Source organism: Colobus angolensis, unplaced genomic scaffold (genome assembly GCF_000951035.1).
Source record: "Colobus angolensis palliatus isolate OR3802 unplaced genomic scaffold, Cang.pa_1.0 Scaffold279, whole genome shotgun sequence".
NCBI lineage: Eukaryota > Metazoa > Chordata > Mammalia > Primates > Cercopithecidae > Colobus > Colobus angolensis.
In genome coordinates, this window is record NW_012116032.1 from 3,316,515 (window position 1) to 3,323,989 (window position 7,475).

Here is a 7,475-nt window from a genome sequence, read left to right on the forward strand (position 1 = left end):
TCAACTGTAAACAATATCTGTGTAATCTTTCTCCATATACCCATTTACTCTGTATGATCTAATCCTCTGTATTAAGTGGGGCTATGTTTCTGAGTGCTGGGTAGCAGAACATGCATAGATGTGATATGTGCCATTTCCATTCCTAGTCATTAAGGCTCGACTTACTTCTCCACACTCCTTTTCTTTCCTGGCAGCCAGATGTGAACAATACAATACCTACAGGCCAGATGTGAACAATACAAGGGAGGATTCTGAGCCTCTGAGAGATGATAGAGCCATGATATCACAGGCATTTGGATCCCTAAATGATTATATGAAGCAGCTCCCCACCCTCAATTTCCACTGTACTGTGATGTAAACAAGAATGATGTCTTGTATGTGTGTGATAATCCATTGAGATTTTATTGTTAATTCTAATAACTTTTAGCCTGCCAGATTAACAGAGATATCGAGAGGTGTTGCTGCTGCAATAAAACCTAAAGAATGTGTCATTGGCTGAGTGGTTGGGCAATGAGCTACAAAGAAGCAGATATAAAAGACTGAGAGTTGAGATCCATTCTTTACTATGGCAAAATATTTGGTAAAAGTAAAATATGATAACTGGAAAGGCAGACCACAAGCATACAGAAATAACTATGAAGAGAGGTTGAAAAACAGAACATTATTCATGAATATAGGTTGCTATTGGATGAGTTTGGAAAGGCATTGCAAGAAAGAAATCGCAAGAAATAAGTGGTTTATTTGTAGCAAAAAAGGAACAGCAGGAATTTAGAGGCTTTTCTAAGGTGGGAAAGCCAATTGATTCTGAACTCCAAAATAAGAGACATAAAAGATGAGACTGAGGAAATGACTTTGGGCACTGAATACTCAGTGAGACTTTTCAGTTGAAGTGATTCACTCAGTCATATTTCAGAAAGTCAAATTAAAGGTACCTTTCCATTAAGGTCTATCAGGCTGTCATCATGATACCCTATCAAGTTGAGAGAAGAGGTTTGAGGATGAGCAAGCAGAGATAAAACTAGGTCTAGGAAAATACTTAAAGTGTGGTTACCATCATATGAAAGTGACTTGAAGCAAGTAAATCAGAAACCCACTAAAATTTTGAGGGACTTCTGTTGCCAATGAGACAATGTCAAAGAAAAAAAAAAAAAAAAACCTTTGAATGTTCAGGATATTAAACACATTTCAGTTCATCAAGCTTTCTCCAGAAGTAAATGAGCTGTAAAGGCTGAGCATTCCCAAAGGATGGCAACATCCCCAGTGGAGAATAATGGGAAATGAAGGGTTACTGCCAGAAAACAGAGTCAGGGTCTAATTTGGAAACTCTACCAAGTGTCAGGACAATAACCTTCATTCACCAAGCTGGCCCAACAGGATTTCATAGTCACTACAGCCAAATGACTACTTCCATTCTGCCATTTTTCAAATGAGCATGGTTATTGTTGTTATTCTGCTCTGATCTACTCTGTGTATATGTATAACATACATATACTTTTTGGTGAAAAAGCAGATCAAATAAACATGACTTATAGTTCATGTAGCACTACCAGACATGGCATTTGTGCTTGAGGACTGCATATCTCCCAAAGGTTCTAGACTCTGAGCTAGAGGCAGAGACTGGATGAGACATTGGCTGTCTCTTTTATGGAAGTGGCAAGGGTGTCCCATGTGTGGAGAATAAAAGTCAAAGACGGGCTTGTACACAAATATCTATTTTAATTTGCAAACAACTAGACATTACTTTCCAGCCTCTTTTCTTTTTTTTTTTTTTAAAAAAATAGAGCTTTATTAATTAGAAAGACAATAGTACATCATTTAGCCCATGATAAAGGTATTCATTAAAAAGTGGAGATATTTTTATCCCCAGATAATCATCATGTAGAGTCTCTCTTTAGTCTCTCATTCTGCTTCATTCTCTTTGTGTCACTTGAGTATGCATATCTCCTGGGTACTCTGTACATTGTTTCTTCTCTGTATACACATGTGCCATGGCTTCTGGTGTCATTTCTTCTACTACGCTCTTCACTGGGACTTGACTGTGGCTGTTTTCTTATCTCTCTTTGCTTATAGCTACAGAACTTCTGCCTTGGCTTCTCCCGCTCCTCTCTTCTCTGCCATGGTTTCTGCTGTTCCCCTCCTTTCTTTCAGAGCTTCTCGTCTCTGGGCTATGATTGTGGCTTCTGGACTTTCTGTCAGAATCAGAATGGCTTCGTTTGCTATTCTCCCTAGAACTCTCGTGTTTTAAGAACTCAGGCCTTTCCTTGGCTTTTTTCCTGGTTAGGGTAACTGCTAGAAAGTTCTTCATAAAGTTTTCTCTTTTCAGGCTTGTCCTCTTCAGAATCACTGTTGTTATGCCCTGAACTCTTGTTTTTCTTTCTTTTCTTCTTTCCAATGTATTTTTTTCTTTAATGTCACTCTAACTCTGCTACTTTCTGAAGTTTCAGTAGGAGAAGAGGAGGAGGAAGAGGAGGATGAGGAAGAAGAAGACTTGTTTTTATGTTTTTTGTGTGTACTTCTGCTTTTCTGAAACTTTTTCTTTTTTCTATCTCTTTTCTTTCTCTTTGTTCTTCTCCAGTTTATCTCTTTTCCGGAGAAGTTTCTGTTTCTGTTTTTGTTTGGTTGTTAATAACTTTAAAAATTCAACTCTGGATCTTCTTCAGCCCCACTTACAGCAAACTCCTGTGATGGATCATTTGTGATCAAGTTTCTCCACAGCACATTTCATTTCAGGGCAAATCCACTGTTTCTCATTTCCTCTATTGGTTCCGAGGTGTGCACTGATGACCTGAGCCATCACTGGGAACTGAACTTGCATTGATTCCAGAAAGACCCAACTAAGGATATTCTTGATCTGTGTTGACATGACCCCATTTGTAACATTTAATGCCCCTCACATTTCAAAACCGAATACCAAAGGGTTGATCTCTGATGTTCATGTCATCTTTGGCATATTTTTCCTGTGGGGCTCCTTTCTGCCATTCAAATTTGTATTCTGTCTATCCTCTGTTTCTTCTTTCTCTTTGTCTGCTTTACTTTTTTAACTCCTGGTGGGGCTTCATACATGAAATTAAGGCCATTCTTTACACATTCATATCCCATAACCAAGCTATTATCATATGATTCTTGTTCTTAAGATATTGTTGCATTAATTCTTCTTGTTTCTTCTTACCATATGATATTTTCTATTCTGTCTTCCGTATTTTTTGATATTAGATTTGGAGGTGGGATGAAAGTCCTTCTTGCACATGAAGTTGGTGAAGGATTTCCCCATCTTGGAGCTGGAGCTGGGGAAAACAGCATATGACTAAGTTCTGCTCACAGGATGTGATTGGAGGGGTTGTCTACAACTTTCAGGCCTGGTCCCTCAAATAATTCTCTCTCTCTTTGTCTTCTGGCCACTGTAGAGGATCATGCAGAAGCTTTGAGGTCCTAAGATATTGCTAAAGCATCATATGGAAAAAAAGCTGATCCTTAAATGAGTGCAAGCAACAAAGCCTCTTTGACAACTTTCACTGTAGTGACATAAGCAAGAAGGAAAGATTACTGTGAAAAATCACCAAGAGGTTTTTTTTTTCATAGTAGTTAAGCTACATTATAGTTCCCAGTCTCCCCTAGAAGTTTACTTTTAGACTGTATTTTTTGTTTGACACTTACTCAATATATATTTCATTCCTACAAAAACATTTCAGTAACTTTGGTCACAAGAGACTGTATCTCAGTACAACTTACTATGTTCATTTGTAAACCATGTATTGTCTACTCTGTGTGAGTAATCGTGGCCATATGACTGAGTTCTGGCTGGTGGAATATAAATAGGTGTTTAGCGTGCCATTTCTGGGCTAGTAGATATGACCCTTTAAGATATCTTGCCCCTTCTGTCAGGCTGATGTGGAAAGCAACCATACCATAAGACACAGAAAAACCCACGAAAAAAGGAGCCTAATTCCAAATCATTGAGTGGAAAAGTGGAAAAAAGCCATCATTTTATGTAAGTGAGAAGTGAATTTATGTTTTTACTTACATGCATATCTATTTTTTAAATTTTTAAATTTTTAATTTTTAGATTTATTTTAATTGACTGATTCATTTATTTTCGGAGACAGGGTCTGGCTCTGCCACCCGGGCTGGAGTGAAGTGGCACAATCTTGGCTCACTGCAACCTCTGCCTCCCAGGCTCAAGCCATCCTTCCACCTCAGCCTCCCAAGTAGCTGAAACTACAGGCATGTACCACCGTGCTTGGCTAATTTTGTGGAGATGGGGTTTCCCTTTGTTGCCCAAACTGGTCTTGAACTCCTGAGCTCTAGCAATTCTCCTGCCTCAGCCTCCCAAAGTGTTGGAATTACAGGCATGAGCCACTGTGTCTGGCCACAATTCTAAACCTTCTTGTAACAGCACTCAGCATTTATCCTAAATAATAAATGGGCCGTATTCCTTTATATTTCTATTGCTTCCATATAGTCAGTTTGGAACACCCTTTCAGAAGACTTCTTCTGAAAACTCCTATTTAAACTTCAAAAACTCATCTCAAATGTCAACTACTCACTGAGCTTTTCTCTATTCCTAGGCAGTTATTTATTCCCTTTCCCAGAATAACTAAAAATTTCATGTATCCCTATTACTGTATTTCTATTATTCAATTATGATTGATTTGCACAATTGAGGATTTGCACAATTTTCCCTTCTTGACAGTTAAATCATAGAGAGCAGGAATTTACTTTGTATTTCCCTATATCTAACATGCCTCACACAGAATAGACAATACATGGTATCCAAATGAACAAAATAAATTGTATTGAGATAATACTCTCATGTGATCAAAGTTACTGAAATATTTCATAAGAAGTATATATATTGAATAAGTGTCAAGCAAAAATACAGTCTAAAAGTAAATCTTGTTAAAACAGATTCAGCTTTAGAACAAATAGAACTCATTATCTGTCTGTTTCAGTATATGGAAATTCTAATAATGTCATGACCCTGATAGAAGAAGATAGAAAATGCTATAATGGAGATTTTTCTTCCCACTCACCTCAGGTTAGGAAGAGACTTTAATTATTTCTACACCAATCCATCAATTATTCACAAACTCGATGATCTGAGTGCTATCTCCATTCCGTCAGAGCAGAGTTTCAGGCTTCCCTAGGCTTTTGCTGGGTGTAGGTTGTTAAAATGCAGTCAATTTAGTCTTTTGTAGTTTCTCTACATTTTTTTCAAGGTCTTCTATGGCTGCATAGAAATCTTTGTTTCCATAGATGAATTCCAAATGTGAGAGAAAATCATTTGGAAAAATGTAATTATGTTTTATTTCAGATCCGATATCAACAATGGAACACAACTTATACCAAAAGCTTCATTTCCACTGAGTTGGTTCATGTATGACTCACTTGTATGATTTTTAAGAATCTTCTATTTTAAAATCTATCATAATAGTTAACAAAACTGAAAATCAAGAATATGAATCAGATGTATTGCAGTAACTGAATTCTCAAAAGGTTTTATTTTTATTATACCACACTGTGTAGATGCAGTGACAGAAACATAACTTTAAAGTAAATAGCTCATTTTCTTTGTATTGAAAATGCCTTAAAGATAATATTGTTATCAGATCAATTCTGTCTACACATCTGAATCTATTTCTGGATAATATGATCCGAAATAATTACAAAAAGACAACCAGAGTGGACCACAATGCTATGAGTTTATCACTTAAGGCCTCTATATGTTCCTGTTTTCATTTTTTTTTTTTGTATATACTTTCTTAATATATGGAACAGAACTCTTACTAAGTGTTCTATTTTAGATTATCTTTAAATGACAGCTGTCATTTGTTTCTGTATTTGTGAAGATCCATAAACTAATAGATATCTGACAATAGACCTAGTTGTCTCTATCCTTTGCACCTACGATTAAATTCTTACAAGCAATAACTTCCAAATTTTACATGGTTATTTGAAATGTCAGCATTTTAAGCAAACATAAACATAAATCTGAAAGATTAGCTCAGCTAAGCCATATACTTACAGCTAAACCATATACTTACTACAATACAACCATAAAGCACACATCTGGAATTACAGTTTCCCAGCATCTACTATTGCCTATTACCAGTAATTGAATGTGGACAGAATATCAGCAGGACTGAGGTGAAAAAGAGTACAATGCTTGGTATCAAATCCATCTGATGCTAATACATGAGAAGTCTTTACTTTCCCCCCAAACCATAACTTTTTAAAAAGATAAAAAATGATTAGAAAAAACAAATCAGCCTTAGTTACTTTATGTTTGTTCCTACTCTAAATATTGCTACTCTGGGGAAGTTATACCATAACACACAAATGTAAAAACATAAGGATAGCATGGAAGAGTCATAAGGTTATTATTATTGTTTGAAATGTTAAAACTTTAAAAGCTGATAAAACAGATATCACAGTAATACTCAGCAGTCAACATAAAGCATACTATTTCTGGCTCAAAAGGGTCAATGCAGTAACGCTGCTGGATGTTGAGTAGCATCCTCTATATTTTACATCAGGTAAAATAGACAAAAGTTAGATCATTTTTCTACTTCTAAGTGGAACAGCAAAGAATCATTATAAAGTCTCTGACACAAAATAATAGTTCAGATAGGTGAAGGCTGGTATTAAATTTCACAGCCTAATTTTCACATTCTTGTTTAAGCCTTAGTTACTTGTTGTACTCAAGTTTTCAAACTATTTTAATTCATGATCTTTTCTATTACAGCATTTCCAGACTTCCCCTAAAATCTTGCCTTGTCAATCCGATATAGAAACTAAAAGCTACAAACTTAACAATTATTAAATTCAACTCTTTAAAACTATCTTTCCCCAAAAAGGATCTGACCTGCAACTGATCCACATTCTCTTGGTCAGTAATACCACCTTTTGCTCAGGAACCCAAGCCATACCTGAATCACTCTTCCTTTCTTATTCCTCTCCATTTACTTCAGCCAGTAAGTCCTAAAGCCTTGTCTGTCTCCTAAAAATCTCTTTTATAAGTTTCTTTCATCTTGTTCTATTAGTGGTTTTATTCAGGATCTTGTTACCTTTTTTCTAGAACTAGCCTCCTAACTAGGCTTACTATATTTAGTATCTCTCTAATTTTACCTCTTTTCTTCCCCTAAACTTGTGTTTCTGAAAATAATTTGACCTTTTCACTATTCTGTTTGAAAAACTCCATTAAATTCTTATTATATACAGAATAGTATAACAATTTCTGAACTTGACTCAAGAGATCTTTCATAAGGAAGCTCCATGTTACTTTTCTTATACTTCCTTTTCTTAGTCTCTTTAGGCTGCCATAAAATTACCATAGACTAGCTAGCTTATACACAACAGAAAATTATTTCTCACAGTGCTAGACTGAGAAGTCCAAGATCAAGTCTCCAACATACTGAGTGTCTAGTGGGGGTTCACTTCCTTTTCCATAGAAGCCCATCTTCTCATTATAACTTCAC

General features: G+C 36.0%; 1 pseudogene; it reads right to left on the reverse strand.

The window, feature by feature from the left end:
- Positions 1–1,909: 1,909 nt before the first annotated feature.
- Positions 1,910–3,271, reverse strand: LOC105516263 (annotated as a pseudogene).
- Positions 3,272–7,475: the final 4,204 nt, after the last annotated feature.